This window comes from Triturus cristatus, chromosome 4_2 (assembly GCF_964204655.1).
Source record: "Triturus cristatus chromosome 4_2, aTriCri1.1, whole genome shotgun sequence".
Lineage (NCBI taxonomy): Eukaryota > Metazoa > Chordata > Amphibia > Caudata > Salamandridae > Triturus > Triturus cristatus.
This window is the reverse complement of record NC_140586.1, coordinates 176,290,603-176,314,190: the sequence shown is the minus strand read 5'-3', so window position 1 is coordinate 176,314,190 and position 23,588 is coordinate 176,290,603. Positions and strand designations below refer to the sequence as shown.

General features: G+C 52.0%; 3 pseudogenes; all 3 read right to left on the bottom strand.

The window, feature by feature from the left end:
- Positions 1–6,999: 6,999 nt before the first annotated feature.
- LOC146833295 (28S ribosomal RNA) lies at positions 7,000–13,359 on the bottom strand (annotated as a pseudogene).
- A 390-nt stretch (positions 13,360–13,749) lies between these two features.
- On the bottom strand, positions 13,750–13,904 carry LOC146833294 (5.8S ribosomal RNA; annotated as a pseudogene).
- An 886-nt stretch (positions 13,905–14,790) lies between these two features.
- Positions 14,791–15,468, bottom strand: LOC146833293 (18S ribosomal RNA; annotated as a pseudogene; the record flags this gene model as incomplete).
- Between the last annotated feature and the right edge of the window lie 8,120 nt (positions 15,469–23,588).

Here is a 23,588-nt window from a genome sequence, read left to right as displayed (position 1 = left end):
ACTCCTACTACACAGTGTTAATTACTTAGCTAGCCACCCCCCCACCTGGCCCGGTCCCTGCTTCTGATCCCAGCCAGGTCGGGCGAGCCAGTCACGGGCACCCGGACCCTCGCCAGGCCGGAGGACGGGGGCTCCCGCACCACCGGGCCGTATAGGGGTAGACAGAAAACTCTGCTCCACCAGCAGAGTGGATAAAGCCAGTCACCCCCGCTCCCCGGCCCGGTGCCTGCCTCTGAAAGCAGCCAGACCGGGGAGAGCCTCCCTGGGCCCCGGTGGACCCCCGTCCCCAGCATCTGGACCCTCGGCTGGCTTGCAGGATGGGGGCTCCTGCACCCTGTGACCCAGGGACAGAGCATGAGCCCCGGGCCCGGTCCCAGCTTCCGAACCCTAGCCAGGCCGGGGACAGGATGGGGGCTCCCGCACCCTGGTACGGAGCATGAGCCCCGGGCCTGGTCCCAGCTTCCAAACCCTAGCCAGGCCGGGGAGAGCCTCCCTGGGCACCGGTGGACCCCCGTCTCCAGCGCTCGGACCCTTGGCTGGCTTGCAGGATGGGGCCTCCCGCACCCTGGGATGGAGCGCGAGCACCGGTCCCAGCTTCTGAACCCTAGCCACGCCGGGAAGAGGCTTCCCGGGCCCCGGTGGATCCCCGTCCCCAGCGCCCAGACCCTCGGCTGGCTTGCAGGACAGGGGGATCCCGCAACCTGGGACGGAGCACGAGTCCTGGCCCTGGTCACAGCTTCCAAACCCTAGCCAGGCCAGGGAGAGCCTCCCCGGGCCCTGATGGACCCCCGTCCCCAGCGCCCAAACCCTCGGCTGGCTTGCATGACGGGGGGCTCCTGCACTCCGGGGCCTGCCGGACGGAGCACAAGCCCCGGGCCCGGTCTTGGCTTCCAAACCCTAGCCAGGCTGGGGAGAGCCTCCCCGGGCCCCGGTTAACCCCCGTCCCCAGCGCCGGGACCCTCGGCTGGCTTGCAGGATGGGTGGCTCCTGCACCCTGGGATGGAGCACAAGCCCCGATGCCCGGTCCAAGCTTCCGAACCCTAGCCAGGCTGGGGAGAGCCTCCCCGGGCCCTGGTGGACCCCCGTACCCAGCGCCCAGACCCTCGGTTGGCTTGCAGGATGAGGGGGCTTCCACACCCTGAGACCGAGCACTAGCCCCAGGCCCGGTCCCAGCTTCCAAACGCTAGCCAGGCTGGGGAGATCCTCCCTGGGCCCCGGTGGACCCCCGTCCCCAGCGCCGTGGCCCTCGGTTGGCTTGCAGGACGGGGGGCTCCCACACCCTGGGGTTCGTCAGAGGGAACTCGAGCCCTGGGCTCTGTCCCAGCTTCTAAACACTAGCCAGGCTGTGGAGAGCCTCCCCGGGCCCCGGTGGACCCCTGTAACCAGCGCCCGGACCCTCCGATGGCTTGCAGGATGGGGGGAATCCCACACCCCGGGCCCAGTCCCAGCTTCCGAACCATAGCCAGGCTAGGGAGAGCCTCCCGAGGCCCCGGTGGAACCCAGTCCCCAGCGCCCGGACTCTAGGCTGGATTGCAGGACGGGGGGCTCCCACACCCTGGGGTTCGTCAGACGGAGCTCAAGCCCTGGGGCTCTGTCCCAGTCCCAGCTTATGATTCCTAGGCCAGGCCGGGGAGAGCCTCCCCAGGCCCCCATGGAACCCCTGTGCCCAGCGTCCAGACCCTCGGCTGGCTTGCAGGACAGGGGGCTCCCGCACTCCATGGCCTGTTGGACGGAGCTTAAGCCCCGGGCCTGGTCTCTGCTTCCAACACCCAACCAGGCCAGGGGGAGCCTTCCCGGGCCCATGTGGACCTTCTGTCCCCAGCACCCAGACCCTCGGCTGGAACCAAGGAGGGTTAAGCCCAGGCCACGTCCTCTCCCCAGGGAGCCCATTTTTCTCGACCATTACATAACTCTGGGGAAGGACAAAAGTTGGAGCCTGCCTGGACGGACGGATGGACGGACGGACGGCCATCTGGTCACCCGGCCCGCAGGGCCATCTGGTCACTGTGAGAAAGTGGCTCTGTATATACTGTTCCCAAATAGGTACAGGGTGTACAGAGTCCATAGTCCCCAGAGGCTTGGCAGAGGCTAAAGTTAGATATAACCTTACTCTCTAAAGTGGTAACTTGGTCGAGTAGTAAGGAAGTATCTGAGGACAGTGTAAAGCATTTGTTGTACACACTCAGTCAGCAAATGGTCTCACACACTCAATAACTGAACTCTAGGCCAATGGTTTATATATAAAAAATATATGCTTGTTTTATTTTAGAACCAACAATTGGAATTACAATATACTTTCTCAGAATGAGATGCTTTATATAAATAATTTTGCAATAAGCAATTGACTTTTGTAAACAGTTACAAGTGGTTGCAATAGGCAACACTATTTTAAACACAATAATGCATTGAGTTCAATGGAAGTTTCAGGTTGTCACAGATTACTTTTAGGATTACTTTTGGAATTCCAGGACTGGATCCTAGATTCAGTCCTGGGACAGTACTTGGAATCAAGTGATAAAAGCCGACTTAATTACGGTGTGATTTTTAGACAATATTTTGCTATTTTAAAAGTTGACACTTAGAAAATATTTAATAGAAAACAGTCAATGATTCCCTATGGCACAAAATTCAAGTTGCAGGTATAGTATGTTCTCGTTACTTTTGTAATCATTCATTCAAGAAAACTTTATTTCGGAGAAATCTCCATAAAAGTACATAAGATGAGTATAAAAGCATTTAAAAACCATACATTTGGTATTAAAATTAGTAATAAAAGGGGATAAAAGGGAATATAACATTGGTTCAGCCACACAGCTAGATATCTGCTGATTACATGAAATCATATGCCATTTAGCACAGTGCAAGATGAATCATGATAACATTTTTAAATACCGTTTCCGCTTGTGCCATAAAGCCCCCAGAAATTTGGCCACAGCAAACACAATGTGAACAGCCATTACACTCTTGAGAATTCTAAAGGCTTCGTGGCACCTGATGAAACCCATATTCCTACAAGCGGGAATGATCCATTTCCTGCGCGCCTCAGTATAGCCCGGACAAAAAAATATAATATGCAGTTCGGTTTCATCGCTTACCCCACATGCCGGGCAAATACTGGGTGTCGACACAGACCAAAGACTAGTAAGTGCACGAATTGGCAAGGACCCGTGCCTCCATTTCAAATAGAGCTTCCTAATTACTACAGGGTAAACATTGTCAAGGACCGATTCAAAGCTATAGGTGTTCTTCATGTAAAGGAATTGGTGCGTTAAGGACCCTAAAGATTTTGAAGGTCGAAGTGTGGGAGCCTTGGAGTTGTAATACAATTTGGTTAAAACTTTTTTGGGAAGCCTGAGACAGGCATCATGAGGATCATTCCAAAGTGCATCTAGACCTAGGCCCACTAGACTATTCCTTACAAATTTAAGCCAAGCAATGTTCCCCGAGTTTGGAAAGCTAAGGACTTCCTGCAGGGCCTGTCTGTAGTGAATCAATTCGGGCACCGCCCACAATCTGCGCCAGTAGATCACAGGGCGAAGTGCCAATTCTTCTCCCAGGGGTCTAATGCCTAGGTCGAGTCTTAGAGGCACTAGGGGTGTACTAGGAGGAAGAGCTACTAGACACCTGAGAAATCTATTCTCCTCTTTAGTCAGACTATCCAAGACTTTATGACCGCATAATTCACTACCATATGTAACAGCTCCTCTGGCTTGCACCCTGTAAATATGGAGTGGTGGGCCTATGGGTTTGAGGGTCGACCTATTCTTCCCTACCATCCTTAGTATCCCACCCACATGTTGCACTAGTTTCATCCTTACTTTCTCCTGGTGCGGACCCCACCCCAATTCCTCATTAAGGGTAACACCAAGGTATTCAAAGGTCTTGACTCGTTCGAGTGTGTTATTCCCTATACGTGGGATGCGGTGAAACCTGGGTGGTGGATTGAAGGCCATGAATTTTGTCTTTAAGGTGTTTATCTCCAATCCGTGCTCTTTTGTAATCCAGTACTGGGTGCCTAGACTCAGTACTGGGACCTTTATCCAAAACAGGTAAGTAATTACGTTTTCAGATATTATACGATTTTTAAAGAATATTTAAAGATTGCAGAAATCGACACTCAGAAGAAATTTCACAGAAAAACTGTCAATAATTTCCTATGGAAGAAAATTGGGTTACTGGTAAGTACAGTTGTAAGTTGTAAGAGTCAGTGCTGGGCACCAAGATCCAGCACTGGGAGCTCACCTAAGAGCAGGTGAGTATTTTCGTTTTCGTTACTCGGCTGATTTTTGGTGAATATTTTAAGTTTTGAAAAGTCCACACTTAGAAGAAATTTTAGGAAAAGCCAGTCAATGTTACCCTATGGAGAAAATTGAGTTATCGGTTTAAAGGTAAGTACTCGACTGGCAGAGTTAAGGTTCTGGTCATAGACTCAGGGGTCTCCCAGGGTCAGGTAGGTACAGTTAGTTCACCCCCAGCGGCACAAGGGCGACCGGGTGCAGAGAGAGTTAGGCCCAATGTTATCCTATGAGGGATAGGGGGGCATTGGTTGGTGGCTGCTGACTAGCAGGCCACGCGGCTGTGGGAGCTGGGCTCCTGGTCACTTACTCAGGGCAAGTGGGGAAGTAGATAGGTGTAGAGGTTGCACTGCCAGGGCCACTCGGGCGGCTGGGTGCAGGGTGCTTTTGAGCCTTCAGGCGCTCAATTGATTTCAATGGGAAATCTCCGGTTTAGAAAAAGACTGCAAGCTCGGGGACGAGGATTCTTCAGGTGCCACCACCACTTCGAGAGGTAAGTTGGGTAGTTGGAGGATAGGTAGGTACCCCGGGATTGAGCACAGGGGGCCGCGGAGCGCCAGGTGTCTTTTGGTGTCAGGAAATCTTACCCTCCGTTGATTGCGGTTGGGGGGCACCTTGTTCTGAGGCTGCAGGCTTCTTCAGGAGTGTCGAGGGAGGTCCTTGGGTGCCGGACTCGGGGTCACAGTCGCCGTGGGGTTGTCCTCATGGTCTTTGCTCACTCCGGCACAGGCCAGGCTTGGCTGGTGCAGAGTGTGCTGGGTTCGCCGTTCCAGGCTGCTGCCAGGGATTAGAAGTAGATTTTGAGTAGAGCCTCTACTCATGGGAGTCCCAGGGGCTTAGAATCAAAAGGTATCCAGATCCTCCGGGGTTTGTGAGGTTGGTGGCCACAAGAGATGCCGGGTTGGAGCAGGAGCAGGTTCGAGGGTCAACAGGCCGGTAGGGCTGGGGCCAAAGCAGTTTGTGTCTTCCTCTTCTTAGCAGCTGCAGGGCAGGTCTTCTTTCTTCTAGCTCTTCTTCGGATTTTGGAATCTGGAATCTGGGGAAGGAAGGTTCAGGGTGCCCCTAAATACTAGATTTAGGGGCGTTACAGGTAGGTGAAGGGCAGGGACCAATGGGTCCCTGTCCTGGGGTGGGTACACCCCCTATCCTGCCTCTCTCCTATGGGAGGACGGCAGTAGCCTAGTCCTGATAGGGTAGGGCTTCCCATCTTCAAGATGGCGAGAGCCCGGAGATGTGCTTCACCTCGCCTCCCCCACCTGAGGGGAGGGGTGGGGTTGGCAGGCTGGCACATCCCCTGTCCTTATTTGGGGTTTTCGGCCAAGCTTCCCGCCAGAGTGGGGGGTTGCAGTGGCCTGGGGAAGCTCACAGAGGCGGTATGCCTTTGAAGCTTCCCCCTGCCCATCCTGGGGGAGGAGATTTAGCACCTCGCCCAGGATGTGCATTGTTGCAGGCCCAGGAGAGCAGGGGCTCTCCTACCCAGGGGTCCAGCAACATGTCTGCTGTGTGGCAGCCTCAGATCAGACGTGGATTGTAGGTTAGGTTTTAGGGGGCATCTCTAAGATGCCCTCTGGGGTGCTTGGTACATTAAATTCCACACTGGCATCAGTGGGGGTTTAATGTGCTGAGAAGTTTGATACCAAACTTCTCAGTCGTCAGTGTTGCCATTATGGTGCTGTGGAGTTCGTGTTTGACGAACTCTCAGCACCATGTACTCTTAAGTGGCAGCACTGCACTTACAGTGCCCAGGAATGGACCTGGGTACTGTAGGGGCACAGGGCTCCTGCTCCTGTGCCCACACCATTGGCATAGGGCACCCAGCTAGAGGGGTGGCTGATATATGCCATGGCAGTGTAGGTGATGGGCATGGCACACAGGGATGTGTGCCATGTCGACTCTTTGTTTTGTCTTGCACCCAGACACCCAGCCTGCAAGGGCAGTGTGTGTGTGTAAGGGTACAGGGCCTCTAAGGGTGGCACAAGGAGTGCTGCAGCCCTTAGAGGCCTTCCCTGGTCACAAGGCCCTGGGTACCATTTACCAGGGGCTGACATGTGGCCAGGGTTTGCCAATTTGGGTTTTGTGTGTTTAAGGAAGGAACATAGGCCCTGGGCACCTGATTGGCAGGAGTCCAGGGCCCACTCAGTCAAAGTACATTCAGCAATTCAGCAAAAAGTGGGGGCATACCATGCAAGAAAGATGGCACTTTCTCACAGTCACCCGGCCCGCAGGGCCATCTGGTCGCCCGGCCTTCAGGTTGCACGGCCCGCAGGACCATCTGGTCGTGCAGCCAGGCGACCAGATGGCCCGGGATGACCCAGCCCCCAGATGGCCTGGGAGGGTGCCGTACCCAGTCGCCCTTGCAGTCCGGCGAGGGTAGCCAGGCACTCCAAGGCACCCGCTCGGGAGGCTCCTTCCCCGGGGCTGCTCGCCTCCCTGCCCGACTTAAGTGGGAGCCGTGGGAAGGGGAGGCCCGGCTGGCCCAGGCCATCTGGTCACCCTGCCGACCCCCAAGGAGGGATTGTGGCCCTGTCCCTGCACCCTGGTGGGGCAGGGATGGGAGGGGGAGGACCCCATGCCGGAGGGCACGTGGTGGAGGCAGCCTCCTGTGGGCCCGCGTTACCCCCTCTGTGTCCTTCCCACTGGCCCAGTGGCAGTGTGAGCCACCCCTGGGTATGCTGGAGGAAGGCGGGCGCCCATGCACGGAGAGACAAAAGCTTGGCTCAGAGGAGGACTTTCAATAGATCGCAGCGAGGTAGCTGCTCTTGTACTTAAGAAACCCTCACACAGAATCAGGTCATCTACGAATGATTTAGCACTGGGTGCCCCATGAACATGCGGTGCACTAAGGGCGATGGAGGCAGCCCCCTTCCGTCCGCACTCCGGTCCCTAAGCAGGTGGCTCTACGCACCGGTCCCCCGAGAGAGGGCGGCTATCCCAGGCCAACTGAGGCTCCACGGCACTGCAGTATCGTTACAGTTTAGGTGAGATTCTGACTTAGAGACGTTCAGTCATAATCCCACAGATGGTAGCTTCGCCCCATTGGCTCCTCAGCCAAGCACATACACCAAATGTCTGAACCTGTGGTTCCTCTCGTACTGAGCAGGATTACTCTAGCAACAACACATCAGTAGGGTAAAACGAACCTGTCTGATGACGGTCTAAACCCAGCTCACGTTCCCTATTAGTGGGTGAACAATCCAACGATTGGTGAATTCTGCTTCACAATGATAGGAAGAGCCAACTTCGAAGGATCAAAAAGCAACGTCGCTATGAACGCCTGGCTGCCACAAGCCAGTTATCCCTCTGGTAACATTTCTGACACCTCCTGCTTGAAACCCAAAAAGGCAGAAGGATCGCGAGGCCCCGCTTTCATGGTCTGTATTCATATTGAAAATCGAGCTCAAGCGAGCTTTTGCCCTTCTGCTCCGCAGGATGTTTCTGACCTCCCTGAGCTCACCTTAGGGCACCTGCATTATCGTTTGACAGGTGTACCGCCCCAATCAAACACCCCACCTGCCACTGTCCCCGGAGCGGGTTGCGCCTCGCTTGGAGCCAGAAGCGAGAGCCCCATAGGACTCGCCCCCCTGCCTCACAAACGATGAGTAGTGGTATTTCACCAGTGGCCTGAGGGCCTCCCACTTATCCTACACCTCTCATGTCTCTTCACGGTGCCAGGCTAGAGTCAAGCTCAGCAGGGTCTTGTTTTCCCGCTGATTCTGCCAAGCCCGTTCCCTTGGCTGTGGCTTCGCTAGATAGTAGGTAGGGACAGTGAGAATCTCGTTCATCCATTCATGCACACCACTAATTAGATGACAAGGCATTTGGCTACCTTAAGAGAGTGATAGTTGCTCCTGCCGTTTACCTGCGCTTCATTTCTTCACTTTGACATTCAGAGCACTGGGCAGAAATCAACACCCGCCTGAGGCCTTCGCGATGCTTTGTTTTAATTAAACCGTCGGATTCCCCTGGTCCTCACCAGTTCTAAGTCAGCTGCTAGGCGCCGGCCGAGACAGAACGCCGGCACCATGCCCCCGGGAAGGGGGCACGGGGAGAGGCGAACACCGCAGCTGGGGCGATCCACAGGAAGGGCCTGGCTCGTGTCCAGAGTCGCCGCCGCCCCAGAGGGAGGCACCCCGTCCAGGCGCGGCACGCACCCAGCCCCGCTTTGGGCCCCAGCCTGACCGACCCAGCCCTTAGAGCCAATCCTTATCCCGAAATTACAGATCTGACTTGCCGACTTCCCTTACCTACATTGTAGGAACATGCTGGGGGCTGTTCACCTTGGAGACCTGCTGCGGCTATGGGTACGGCCCAGCGCGAGATTCACACCATCTCCCCTGGATTTTCAAGGACCAGCAAGAGCTCACCGGACACCGCCGGAACCGCAATGCTTTCCAAGGCTCGGGCCCCTCTTTCAGGGCGAGCAATTCCAGGACGCCCTGCCCTTCACAAAGAAAAGTGAACTCTCCCCGGGGTCCCACCGGCTTCTCAGGGATCATTTGCGTTACCACACTGGATGCCGCGAGGGTGCCCATCTCCGCCACTCTGGGTTCTGGGATCTGAACCAGACTCCATTTCGATCGGCCGAGGGCAACGGAAGCCATCGCCCGTCCCTTCCAAACAGCGCTCGCCCATCTTTTAGGACCGACGAAGTTCTCGTTTGAATATTTGCTACTACCACCAAGATCTGCACCTGCAGTGGCTTCACCCTGGCCCTCGCTCCAGGCTTCCGTACGCAATGCAGCGGCCCTCTTACTCATCGCGGCTTAGCCCCAGCAGATCTCAGCGCCGGTGACGGCCCGACGCTCCAGCGCCATCCATTTTCAGGGGTAGTTGATTCGGCAGGTGAGTTGTTACGCACTCCTTAGCAGATTCCGACTTCCATGGCCACCGTCCTTGTGCCTATATCAAGCAAGATCTTGTAGGAGAGTAGGATATGCTTTACATGGGTACCCCCACTTTTTGCTGGTGTTTCACTGTTTTTTTTACCTTAGTCTGGCTGTGGCCCTGCTAATCAGTACCACAGCCTAGCTGCTTCCCCTCTAAAATGGTTTCCATGTACAGTAGGTACATATCTAATTGAATTCTGGAGTGCCTTACAAGCCCCTAGTATATGGTATACTATGTACCTAGGGCATAGGTACTTCAGAGGCCTACCAGGGGCTGCAGCATATATTATGCCACTCCTGGGAAGCACTCCAAAAGGGCACCACAGTTCTGGTACTGCAGCCTGGGTAAGGGTGTGCTTGCCCCCCTTACTGTGGTATACGCTACCTATATCACTACCCTATACAGACACATATAAACCTATAAGCCACTCCTATGGCAGGCCTTGACAATCCTGAAAGCAGAGTGCTTGGTTTTATGTGAGAGGGTGCCCAAGCATGAGCTGAGCCCCTCTGCAGCTTTCGGAAATACTTCCTTATGGCTGTTCTGTGATACAGCCATACCATATACTCTTAAGTGCATTATAACCTAGCGGTAAATGCTAACTTTGGGATGGCTGCATCAAAACATGTCGTGTTTGGTGTCAAACGCTTTGGAATACTACCCCCCCCCCACCAGACCTGGCGGCAGGGGTAGCATTCCACCCTTCTAGAGGGAGAGACATGTTCACACTGGCTAAAACCGGTAGGACTTTCCTGAGCCCTGGCATCACAAAATGGATGACTCTGCCACATACTCTGGTCTGGCCTCCTGTTGCTGACCGAAACTTCAGCAGGGGAGGCCTGGACAATAGGTTTCCTGTCGAGGGGAGGTGTCCCCACCTCCCCAGACAGGTTGATGTGTATTGGGGCTGGGCGGGAGCACTCTCTGCTGCTTTGAAGTCCTGCACTGGGGGGCACACTTGGTGTCCCTGTGCATACTCCAGTTCAAACCGGTTGCAGGGGCTACCTGCCCCTGCTCTGGCATGAAACTGGACATTAAATTTACTATAAGTATAGGAATCCAGTCCCTAGGACTTTAGATTACCCTGGAAAAAACTCTGCAACATATATCCTGGACCTTCGAAGTTCTAGCCTGACTAGAAGACTGAAGAAATCTCCCTTGGGGTCAAGGAGTGACTCCCCTGCTTGGCAGGCACCAAAGAAGCAACTGACAGGTCTGCAATTCTGAAGCTCCCGCCAGATGCCAAAGTCTCTGCATCACCAGAGGTGGATTTCCAGACTTCCCAGAGGATACCCCGAGTCCACAGCAAAGCTGAGGCCCGTGGCTATCGTGGGTGACGTGGAACCGTGACCCCTGGACACCGTGAACTTTTGAAGCAACACTATCTTCCTTGTCCTCCTTGAAGTTGTGCTTTGGGCTCCGAGTAGCCCCAGCCTTGAGCACCTCCTGCACCAAAGATTGTTGGCCTCCACTCCACGAGTGACCCGTGGGCCAGCTCCAAGTGTGATCGCTTGAGGTTCCTTCGCAATCACTAGCCTGTTGGCTAGCAGGTAACCATGAAGGAGACTCCTTTTCTGATTGGGCTTACTGGGTTGCTCCAGACATGCCCTGACTTACCGTTGCTGGGTGAGTCCCTCAGACCTTGCTGGTCTGCACCGCAGTCCTTTCTCTGATTTCCAGTGACTTGCCGTTGACAAGGCTTGTTGAGTCCTTTCTGGTCGCCGACACCACAGCACTCGACAGACTTCGTGGGACAGCTCAAATCCTGCTCGTGGACTTCGTCGACGCCTCCTGGACCTCGTGGCTGAAGAGTCAAGACACCCATCAACTCACCTGAAGCACCCGACATCTGTGGGCATTGGTCCATCCTGCCCTCGTTCACTGGCTAGTGTCCCAGACTCTGTCCCTTCCGCTTTCAGGTTCTTTACATCCTAGATCCAGGCTTGGATCTCTTCGGACACTTCTCCTCTTCCCGACAGTAGCAGTTCTTTGCAGGCTTCCATTGAAATTGTCGGCCCGACACCAAAAGACACCTATCCACCCGGCTACCCTGGGTGAGGTAACTCGAGTACTCTGGTGCTCTCGTGGGTGCTACCCCTTCTTAAGTCCAAAAGTGTTTGGTCCAGACTCGATTAGAAGTGTCCCTAATCTTTAAATTTCCAACCGCGACATAGCCCATAGAAGATAATAGGAACCCGCGGTTGTGTTTTCACACTGCATACAGCTCCCGTGGGTCCCCTGTGTCACTACCTTGGGTGGTTCCTTGGGGTCCCAGCGATTCTAGAGGCAATAGGCCTAGTGCCTATTCCAGTCGTGGTTCTTATACCACTTTTTTGGTATATGGTTTGGTACGCCCCTAGGGCCCAAACGTGTATTTGTGCTTTTACTGATGCTTGATCACTTGTAACTAAAGTACTTCGAACTCCAGTCTCATAAAGAGACTAGAGGGGTGTGTGTTAACCTAAATACATATATTTTAAATATATACCTGGTGTGGTTGTCCTTTCATTTGATCATTCAAGAGATTATAGACTGGTAAAACAAGCTGCTTTACATTCCTTCAAGACTTAGCCTGAAGGCTGCTCTCCATAGCTACCACTAGGATAGCTTTCATATAAGGTTGTCTTTAACCATTCACCATAAGGGGTTGTTTGGACTGATACAGGGTGCCCACTAGAACTAGTGGACAGCATATATCAGGCCACCTTCTCACACACCTTTTCTGGGGTCTGATGAGCATCGGCATCGGGCGCATTAACCCGGCGTTTGGTTCATGCCGCAGCGCCAGTTCTGCTTACCAAAAGTGGCCCACTAGGCACTCTCATTCCATGCCCGGCTCCACGCCAGCAAGCCGGGCTTCTTACCCATTTAAAGGTTGAGAATAGGTTGAGATCGGCCCCAAGACCTCTAATCATTCGCTTTACCAGATAAAACTGGGGGCTCCAAGCGCCTGCTATCCTGAGGGAAACTTCGGAGGGAAACAGCTACTAGGTTTGATTAGTCTTTCGCCCGTATACCCAGGTCGGATGACCGATTTGCACGTCAGGACCAATACGGACCTCCACCAGAGTTTCCTCTGGCTTCGCCATGCCCAGGCATAGTTTATCATCTTTTAGGTGCTATCACGCACGCTCATGCTCCACCTCCCCGACGGAGCGGGCGAGATGGGCAGGTGGTGTGCCCACTCCTGGAAACGCGGCGGGATCCCACCTCAGCCGGCGTGCGGCAGCCCTCACCTTCATTGTGCCACAGGGTTTAGCTCGGCCCTCCGACTCGCGTATGTGTTAGGCTCCTTGGTCTGTGTTTCAAGAGTGGTCGGGTGGGTAACCGACATCGCCGCAGACCCCTGGCGCCCGGCATGGGCCTCCCCACGTGGTCGGGCATACTGAGAACAGTCTGCCCCAGTCGACAGTCGAGCAGAGGGCCCTGTCCCCCCTTCAACAGCCTCGCCCTGTCCCGATGGGCAGCTGGGAACAGGTACCTAGGGGAGGTCGCGGAGGTGGTCGAATCTCCCTCAGCCCCATGGACACGGCAAAGCTGCTGCCAGGAGGGCTGTAACACCCTCTGCCGGAGCGGAGGGCCACCTGCCACCCGGAAGCCTTCCCAGCAGACCCAGAGTCGGACACGGTGCACTGCCGCAGAGGAAATGCGCCCTGTGACGGTCCCGCAGAGGGGATCTGTAACTCCCAGGTCACTGACCTTCCCACTGTGTTGAATCCCCCGGGCGGGCTACACAGACCTCACCCGTTTACCTCTCAATGGTTTCATGCCCTCTTGAACTCTCTCTTCAAAGTTCTTTTCAACTTTCCCTTACGGTACTTGTTGGCTATTGGTCTCTCGACCGTATTTAGCCTTAGATGGAGTTTACCACCCGCTTTGGGCTGCATTCCCAAGCAACCAGACTCCGAGAAGACCCGATCTCAGCGTGCCAGGTGCCGCTACCGGCCTAACACCGTCCGCAGGGTGCCCCTCGATCTGAAGGACTTGAGCCCCCTGAGCGACGCAGGGGAGTCGGTCTTCTGTATGCCACATTTCCCACTCCCGTCGCCGCGTGGGGATTCGGCGCTGGGCTCTTCCCTCTTCACTCGCCCTTACTGGGGGAATCCTGGTTAGTTTCTTTTCCTCCGCTTAGTAGTATGCTTAAATTCCGCGGTTCGCCATGTCTGATCTGAGGTTGTAGTCAGAAGAAAACACCGGAGCCTTAAGGGGGAGACGGGGGAAGTGCAGGCCCCTGCCGGAGCAGCGCGCGCCCTCTTTCCCCGGATCGGATCTGGAGGGGTTTCGCCCTCCCCGGGAAGCCGGCTGCGGAGGTGGGTGCCTGAGGAGCGTGCGTGCGGGCGGGCAGCCGGTGGGACACCACAGACAGCCACGCGTGGCATGCAGCCAGGCACCCCTTCTCGCAGCTAGGCGTGTCAGCGGCGTACCTCCATGACAGGACGTGATGGGGGACCCTGCCACGGGCGATCGGGGGGGTCTGACCTGATGGAGGGACGAAGGGAAGCAGAGTTAACCCTGCGACAGCCCCAGCTGCGTCCCGGGGAAGCTCCGGGGACGATTGATGATCGAGCAACCCTCAGACAGGCGTAGCCCCGGGAGGAACCCGGGGCCGCAAGGTGCATTCAAAGTGTCGATGATCAATGTGTCCTGCAATTCACAAGAATTCTCACAGCTAGCTGCGTTCTTCATCGGCGGAAGACGACGCCGGGCTCCCCGTTCAAGGCTTCCCTTCTGGGAGTTAGATTGCACAGTTGGGAGAAAAAACGTTACCAGGCACTCAGCCCAGGAGTCAACCCCCACCCACCCACGGGCGAAGGAAGGGGGCTCCCAGAGCAACGGGAGCAGGGAGCCCCGCAGCCACAAGTTCCTCCCGGGGTAACCGGGAGGGACCGCATGAGTCTTCAAACCACTCTGCCTGGCCGCACTTTGTCCGGGCCAAACCGGGTCTCTGGCATCGAGGGAGGATCGCCCCACCTGCACGTCAGCTGTTCATCACCGGGCGGCCCAAGCTTTGCCACCAGGCTGGCGATCAGCCCACCCCACCCTCTCCCGGGTCAGAGGCGCCGGAAGGGAAGAGCCAGGCAGTGCCCCATCCTGCATGCCTCCCACCGAGAGGAACCGGGGTCCCCTCACAGGCCCTCGGCTCCTTCTCTTCCAGGCCACCCTGCCATGCGAGAAGAGACACTTCTCAGTCGCCAGAAGCCTGGTCGGGCCAGGACTCGGGTGCAGGAGGGCCCAGCTGATGGCAGGGCCTTTCGAGGGGGGGTGGTACCAGCCCGGGGAGGCGCTGCCATTCGGTTTACCCCCGCCACGGGGGGGTCATGCCGGGTGAGCATGGGTTCTGTCTTGGGAGGGCCTACCGCTGTGCCCCTCCCAAAGAGAGACAGGGGACGCCCCCCGTCCCCGGTCCCTCACGTGTCGGTCAGGCCCTCCCTGGGGAAAGAGGTCTGCCAAAGTCCTGGTCCTCACCCAAGCACCCCATGCTCCTGTAGACTGCTCCGCCTGCCAGGGAACGCCAGGGCCCGATGCCTAGGGTGCGTGCTTACAGGAGGCGGCAGAGGGCTTCGGGCTGGCACCATCGGTCGCTCAGGCTGCTCCGCCATTAATGTTCCTTCCGCAGGTTCATACGGAAACCTTGTTACGACTCTTACTTCCTCTAGATAGTAAAGTTTGATCGTCTTCGCGGCGCTCCACCAGGGCCGTTGCCGACCCAGGCAGGGCCAATCCGAGGACCTCACTAAACCATCCAATCGGTAGTAGCGATGTGCGGTGTGTACAAAGGGCAGGGACTAAATCAATGCGAGCTTATGACCCCCTCTTACTGGGAATTCCTCGTTCATGGGAAATAATTGCAATCCCTATCACAAACGGCGTTCAGTGGGTTACCCGCACCTGTCGGCGAAGGGTAGACACACGCTGATCCGTTCAGTGCAGCTCACTTGCAGTCCCGGACATCTAAGGGCATCACAGACCTGTTACTGCTCGATCTCGTGTGGCTGAAAGCCACTTGTCCCTCTAAGAAGTTGGACGCGGACCGCTGGGTGTCGCGTAACTAGTTAGCATGGAGTAGTCTCAGTTGTTATTGGAATTAACCAGACAAATCGCTCCACCAACTAAGAACGGCCATGCACCACCACCCACAGAATCGAGAAAGAGCTATCAATCTGTCAATCCTTTCCGTGTCCGGGCGAGATTTCCCGTGTTGAGTCAAATTAAGCCGCAGGCTCCACTCCTGGTGGTGCCCTTCTGTCAATTCCTTTAAGTTTCAGCTTTACAACCATACTCCCCCCGGAACCCAAAGACTTTGGTTTCCCGGAAGCTGCTCGGCGGGTCTTGGGAAAAACGCAGCCTAATCGCTAGTCGGCATCGTTTATGGTCGGACCTACGACAGTATTTGATTGTCTTCGAACCTCCAACTTTCGTTCTTGATTAATGAAAACATTCTTGGCAAATGCTTTCACTTTGGTTCGTCTTGCGCCAGTCCAAGAATTTCACCTCTAGCGGCACAATATGAATGCCCCCGGCCGTCCCTCTTAATGATGGCCCCAGTTCCGAAAATCAACAAAATAGAAGCGGAGTTCTATCCCATTATGCCTAGCTGAAGTATTCAGGTGACCGGCATGCTTTGAACACTAATTTTTTCAAAGTAAACACTTCGGACCCCCATGACACTCAGTCAAGAGCATCAAGGGGTGCCGAGAGGCAGGGGCTGGGACAGGCGGTAGCTCTCCTTGCGGCGGACCGCCAGCTCGATCTCAAGATCCAACTATGAGCTTTTTAACTGCAGCAACTTTAATATACGCTATTGGAGCTGGAATTACCATGGCTGCTGGCACCAGACTTGCCCTCCAATGGATCCTCATTAAAGGATTTGAAGTGTACTCATTCCAATTACAGGGCCTCGAAAGAGTCCTGTATTGTTATTTTTCGTCACTACCTCCCCAAATTGGGAGTGGGTAATTTGCGTGCCTGCCGCCTTCCTTGGATGTGGTAGCTGTTTCTCAGGCTCCCTCTCCGGAATCGAACCCTGATTTCCCCTTACCCATGGTCACCATGTAAGGCACAGAAAGTACCATCAAAAGTTGATAGGGCAGACATCCGAATGCATCGTCGCCGTGATGTACCATAAAAATAAACTAAAGGACTATACCTACCAATAGTCCCAATACCATTACCCAATCATCAGTCAGTTGGCAGTGAAGAAGGTTCAATCGTTTATTAGACACAAATACTCTATAGAGGAGCCTCTCCGAACCTCACCCATCAGGTGCGCCGAGAAGACTGTTGGCTCGTATTCAAACATGGTTATATACTTTTCGGTTCAACACATACAATCACTGTAAAAGGAAAAACACCAGTTGGCCCTCGAGCTCCAGGAAAGGACCATATATGGCACACATCAGACTAGTACAAAGGCTTGACTATCTATTACTGATGAAGTCAGGAGGGGTGACTCCCTTTCGTCTTGGTGCCTAGGAGTGTAGACACGGCGCCTCCAGGAATGCGCTTATCGCCCCCAAAGCCAGATGCGACCTTGAGTCTTAGAACAGTCGAGTAAACAGCCTACCTTCAGCTGCTACCAGTAACTCAGATGAACTGGGTTCTGACAACTGCACGTGATCAACACGTGATCACGTCCCGTGCTCGAGCATATGAACAGAAGATGGCATCTGTATGGTTCTCGGTCTACTCTTTTAGCAATAGATATACAGGGAGGAAATAAACAAGTTTCCTCCAAGTAAGAGCATATATATCAAACAGGGAGTATACGTATAGATGCATCATGCTAATATAATATAGGTCCGATACTCCTTATATACGGGAAATCTACCTTTTTATCCCTCAGAACGGCCCTTTTAGCATGATGTAGCTAACTAAAACAGTTCAATCTTCAAATATTCCCTCATCAATCTGCATTAGGTCCTTGAGCTCCTACTGAACTAGCTAAGCTTTTACCGCTGTTGGGGATGGACCAGACGCAGAGGAAGTGAGTTTTGTCGCACAATAAGAGCAACATGCAGGTCCATATTGTACACAAACACAACATGTGAATATGATACCTGCTATACATGCTAGCACCATCAAAATTTTCCATCCCCAAGTAGACCGCAAACCCCAGAACCAACCAGAGAGAGACCATGTACCAGTTTCTACATGTTTCTCGGAAGCTAAACGATGTAGCTTCTGAATAGCCAAATGAACGGAGGGGGCGGAGTCAGGAATATAAACACAGCAAGAGCTGCCGATCACACGGCATGCTCCTTCTCAATCTGCCAAGATAACGTCCAAAACCATACGGTTTTGAAGCAAAACAAGTCTGGTCGCCTGTAGCTCTACTGTTATATTGGTCAGTATTCCTGCAGTAGTGTTAATTACCCCTTCAACTACTCTAGACAAACGTCGTACTTCTTGGCTAGTAATCATAGGCCCCCAAAAGGGTAACACTCCCTTCATAATGTCGGTGAAATGCTGCAGTGGAGTATCGGTCTGATCTAGATCGGTGGTATCTATCACCCTTTAATTCTCCTAATAGGCACGCTACGTTTATCTAGTCAGTGATCCTTGTGATAATTAGAAGGGGCAATATAGACTGGAGGGTACAGGAAGGACATGTAGCAACGTCCAGTCCAACCTCGTGGAAGCCAAGTATAGGCACTTTCTCCGCAGACAAAATATACATTAGGAGAGGCTAACAACGGAGGGCTGCTAAAGGTACGCAACCGATAAGTGTAATTACATCGGCTTTCTCCTACTGATATGTACCCTACTCCTTGAACACAAAACGTAGAGGTACTGTTTAATACAGGCACTGGAATAGCCCTATCTTCAGTAACATTACAGTCCTGAAAGTGTCGATAATATTGAGTGAAATTGAATTCAACAAAGTCCGAAATTTCATTTTTCAACCAAGTGGTATTTTCATGCATTATATACATATTCATACAGGCATTCGGATCCAAGGTTCCCTCTCCATTATTCCCATCGGGGTTGAATCCTTGATGAACCTCAATATATGCTAAAATCATTTCATAATCTCTCTCTGAAAACCTTTGAGCGCCCACAGTGTAATGCATATACATCATAGAAAGCATTTTAAACCAAGCCTCGCAACTTTCCAGATGAGACAAAGGCAGGGATATAAATAAGTTGTGCTTGTGCATAACAGATGGTAAAAGACCACAAACCCAACAATTTGTAGTATGGTGGCACTGTGTACTTGATGAAGCATTTCAATGAATGCGTTTTTCACATAGGTCTAACAATGCCTTTCCTTATGAGGGGCTAAAGTATGCAACACATGTTCCGGAGGTGGGGTAGTTGTTCCTAAACAGTATGCATAGGGTGGCGAAATTCTAAATATATGAATACTCCCAGTAATATAATTAGCAATATTGCTATAGTAGCTATAAATGCAATGTTATGTTATGTTATGTTATTTTATATTTATAAAGCGCACAGCTGCCACAGCCAAGCGGCGTCCCGGCCCTATAAAAGGACAAGCAACATAACACCCGATGTATAGTGCCAGCCACGACCACTAAGCCAAAGTAAACAAGAATGTTTTCACTGCTTTTCTGAAAGAAAACAAGTCAGAAATAGATCGAATACTAACAGGCAGTGTGTTCCAGAGGCTAGCTGCCAAGACACCAAATGAACGGCCACCCATTCTGGCTTTTTTTAAACGGGGAACCTTAGCCAGAAATTGGCCCGTTGAACGAAGTGTTCTAGCAGGAGTATAGTAGGAGATGGTCTGAGCTAGGATAGGGGGGGGGGGAGGCAAACTTCAGAATTTTAAAAACCAGGCACAGTACTTTGAATTTTATCCTCTGCCTAACGGGCAACCAGTGAAGATCAGAAATAGAACGCCTAACTGAGCAAAACTTAGGCAAACCAATCAGCATACGAGCGGCCGCATTTTGCACACGCTGAAGGCGAGTGAGCTCTGCTTGGTTGGTGCCCAATATGAGTGCGCTGGCATAATCCAATCTAGAAAGAATCATGGCCTGCACTATAAGTTGCCTAGTAGAGGCGTCGAAAAATTTAAAAATGGGCCTAAGACTCTGAAGGATGCCAAAACAGGTGCCCGCCACTTTCTTTGTGTGGGGGGGTAAATGATAAGTTGGCGTCAAGCAAGACCCCAAGGTTCTTCACCTGAGTTACCGGCGTAGGAGTTTGGCCAAGCTCTGATGGCCACCAGTCATCTCCCCAAAGATGAGTTTCTTTTCTCAACACTAAAACTTCAGTTTTAGTGGCATTGAGTTGGAGACGATTATCGGTCATCCAACTTGCCACTTCCCTAAGGGCTCGTTGAAAATTAGAGGCATTCAGCGCAGTGTTCCCATTTAGTGTGACCGCTAATTGAGTGTCATCAGCGTATGACATCATGGTTAGATCCCATTTATTGGCAACCCCCATCATCTAGTTGGACCAATCTTAACACGATTGGTCCAACTAGAAAAAACAGGCATATATGTAGGAAAATAGCGTGGTACAAAAGGACGTTCCTCTTCAGGAGCAAAACGAGCAAAGGGATACATGCTAACTACAAGTCCAACAATAAACTAGGGCAATGCAGTCCAACCTGCCAGAGGGTACTTCTTTCCTGTGTCCGTTTAGAGCCTCACAGGCAGGCTCCTATCATTCATCTCACGTTGGAGTTATGTTCTCACACAACCCTTGAAGAAAACACACCCTGTGTCCCTTTGAACATGAAATTCAGTCTTTCTTTCTGAACAGAGCAAACAAATGTTCAAGGCTCTCAGCGCGTTCAGTCCAGTGTCTCGCTCAGTACACCAGAAGCGTATCTAACAGACATTCATAGCACAGGTCTGTACCCTATCACTCAAGTCTCTCCTTATCTCCTACCATGTTCACCTGGTGTACCGTGTTGTTTTCTGGGCCGCAGGTTGTATCGAGTATGGCCAGGCACTTCTTGATCAGAGAACAAAACAGAGGATGACGAATCCGGTGAAACTGGGGTACTGTGAGCCTCTGGGTTAGCTGTAGGAACAACAGAATCTGGGGAGATCAATTGTGCTTTTGACAGAGCCCCTTCCGAGACCGGTGCACCTTCTCCTTGCCCTTCTCCAATTACCTGGGCGTCAGAAAAAAAGGGATGAATTGAGGAACTTGCTCACTTTCCTGAGTCAGAACCCCGTCCTGGATTCGCTGATCATATGGAAGCGGGAGGAGTAGTTTTTTCAGATCTGACACATTGCATCCAGTGTCGCTTGCCGTTCACTTTTACCACCGTCCACGTGGCCAACAAGACTTGAAACTGTTCAGACCAACGAGGATCCAAGCTGGATTTTCGCTGACATTTACGGAGCAGAACCCACTGTCCTGGTTCCAAGCGATGTCCAGGACCCTCCGGCAGGGGCTGCAAAACTGCTGAGACCTGTTGATGAATGGAACGAAGATCTTTAGTCAAAGCATACAAATAGTCTGTCAACATAGGATACTCTATATCACAAAACGTTCTGGTTCTCGGGACTCCCCAAACATTAGGAGGGAGCCCAAAAATGACCTCATACGGAGACAAACCAGAACGAGAATGTGGGGTAACTCATATTGACATTAATGCCAGTGGCAGGGCATCTGGCCACCTTAATCCAGTACTTTCTTGAATTTTAGCTAATTTGAACTTTAATATCCCATTATACTTCTCGACCAACCCAGCGGACTGGGGGTTTCGAGCCGCATGGAATTTCTGTTTAATCTGTAGTCCATTACACATATGTGTGATGAATCCTGCATTAAAATGTCTTCCATTATCACTCCAGATCACATGAGGCAATCCGTAGCGAGGGAACTATTCCTTTACCAACACTTTTGCCGTTGCCAAAGCAGTGTTTTCTTATGTCGGGTAGGCTTCTACCCATTTACTGAAAGCACATACCACGACCAGGACATACTTCAAATGGTTAACGCGCTCCATCTAGATATAATCCATTTGAAGCACCTCAAAAGGCAAATATGGTGGTGCAAAGTTTCCACTCAGAACAGGCTCCCTGCCCCCTGGATTATGTCGTAAGCAAACCATGCACTATTGTACCAAATGAGCAGCGGTCCTAGAAATATTGGGATTGTACCATACAGGGTCAAATAATGCACAAATACCTTTCACCCCAATATGAGCTGAACCATGTACCATTGTCACCACCGCATTCACTAATGCATTAGGTAACAGCCACTGTTGCTTTTCTGTCAGATCAATCCAACAACCATCTGCATCTAATCTCCCAATTCGCTCTTTCCAGTGAGCCAGTTCAATAGGGGTAGCTTCTTTCTGTATTTCTCGGACACTCTCCATGGTATTATCAAACATCTCTGTTTCAGCCACCCACCTAGCAGAGCTAGTCACAAACAATGAGGTCAATTTGGATTTTGCAGTTTCCTTAGCTATTTGATTGGCAAAGGCATTACCCTCCCCCACTGCATCAACCACTGCCTTGTGTGCACTACATTTGACTACAGCCACTATTTCTGGTAACGTCAATGCTGTCAGTAATCGCAAAATCAAGGGGCTATGCTGTATTCGCTGACCATGAGAAGGAAGAAAACCTCTTTCTGCCCAAAGTCGGCCAAAACTATGAGCCACGCCAAAGGCGTACTGGCTGTCAGTGTAAATATTTACTCTCAGTCCTTCACTTAACTCGCAGGCCCGAAACAACGCCACTAATTCAGCCGCATGGGCTGACTGATAGGGTACTCGAGAAGCCTCAACTATAGTGTGAAGAGTAGTTATTGCATATGCAGCAGCTGTCGTGCCATCTGGTAACTTGAAACAAGAGCCATCGACGTACAACTCCCCTTGAGGGTCAGATAGAGGAGTGTCAGTCAGGTCTACCCATCCCCTCGTTTCTTCTTCAGTCCGAAATATACAATCATGAACATCATTGTTCTCTTCATTCCAAGGGAGGGGTAGTAACGTAGCAGAGTTCAGAGTGACACATCGTTTAATCGTAATGTGTGGGGCAAACAAAGTCAATTCGTATCCGGTAAGATGCGCGCTCCTAAGGTGCTGGGTCTTTGTTTTGTTCAATAATGTATCCACACCGTGCGGTACCATCACTGTGAGGTCAGTGTTCAGAACGAGCCCTTCCGACTGTCGAATAGCCACCGAACCCGCAGCAGTAGCTCTTAAACAGTTAGGGAGTGCTCTGGCGACATTATCAAACACCGCCGAGAAATAGACACAAGGTCTCTGCTTACCACCAAATCCTTGTGTTAACACAAAGCGAGCAACCGCCCACCTCGTGTACCTAAAGAACAAAAGGTTTTCGGTAGTCAGGAGTACAAAGAACAGGTGCTGAAAAAAGCGCAGATTTCAAAGAGTCAAAAGCATCTTGACAAGCATCAGTCCAGGGTAAAGGTTCATGCACATCTTTAGTGGTTAAGTACAGAAGAGGTTTAGTAAGAAGGGAAAAATTAGGGATCCATTGGCGACAGTAAGAAGTTATGCCGAGAAATGCACGAACATCACTCTGAGTACGAGGTACAGACATATTAAAAATGGTAGTCACACGCTCAGGGGTTAGTCTCCTCCCCTCCGACAGTAGATGACCGAGATAGGTCACCTCCTGTCGACAATATTGAAATTTAGAAAGGGATACTTTATTGCCATTAGCAGCCAAATGGGACAATAATTGTACAGTGGCCTTCTTACAACCTTCCTCGGTATCAGAGGCAACTAACAAATCATCTACATATTGCAAAAGCACATTACTAGGGGGTAAAACCAAATCATCCAACAATGTTTTCAAAGCTTGACTATAAATACTAGGACTCTGTGTACCCCTGGGGAGCACGGCAGAACCTGAAGCTGCGACCAGATAATGAGAAGCCAAAAACATGGCGGCTATCAGGATGAATCGTAATGCTAAAGAAAGCATTATTTAAATCAATCACAGAGAAATATTTAGCAGTAGGAGGAATCATAGTGAGAATAGTAGTGATATCTGAAACCACAGGCTATTGGGGCACCACAATTTTATTAATTTCACGCAAATCAAACACAAAACGATAGGTATCAGCATAGTCAGGATCGCTTCCAACAGGGACTTTCTTTAAGATAGGCAAAATGGGGCTGTTGCACACATTAGCAGCTGTCTCTTCCACCACACCCCTCTTTACCAAATCTTGTATGATGGAGAGCAAAGCCTTCTCGCCAGCTGGAGAAATTTTGTACTGAGGTATACGAGGGAGCCGAACATTTTGCTTCAAAGTAATAGAAACGGGCGGAATCTTTAATAATCCTACATCTGTATCAACAGTGGCCCACAATGTTGCTGGAAAAGCAGCAAACTCGGGAGGGAGAGGTTCATTTTTAGTGAAACACTGCAAAGTATGCTTCCCAAGGGAATTAATAGTCAAGTAAACACCATCAGGTGAACAATGGATCTTAGC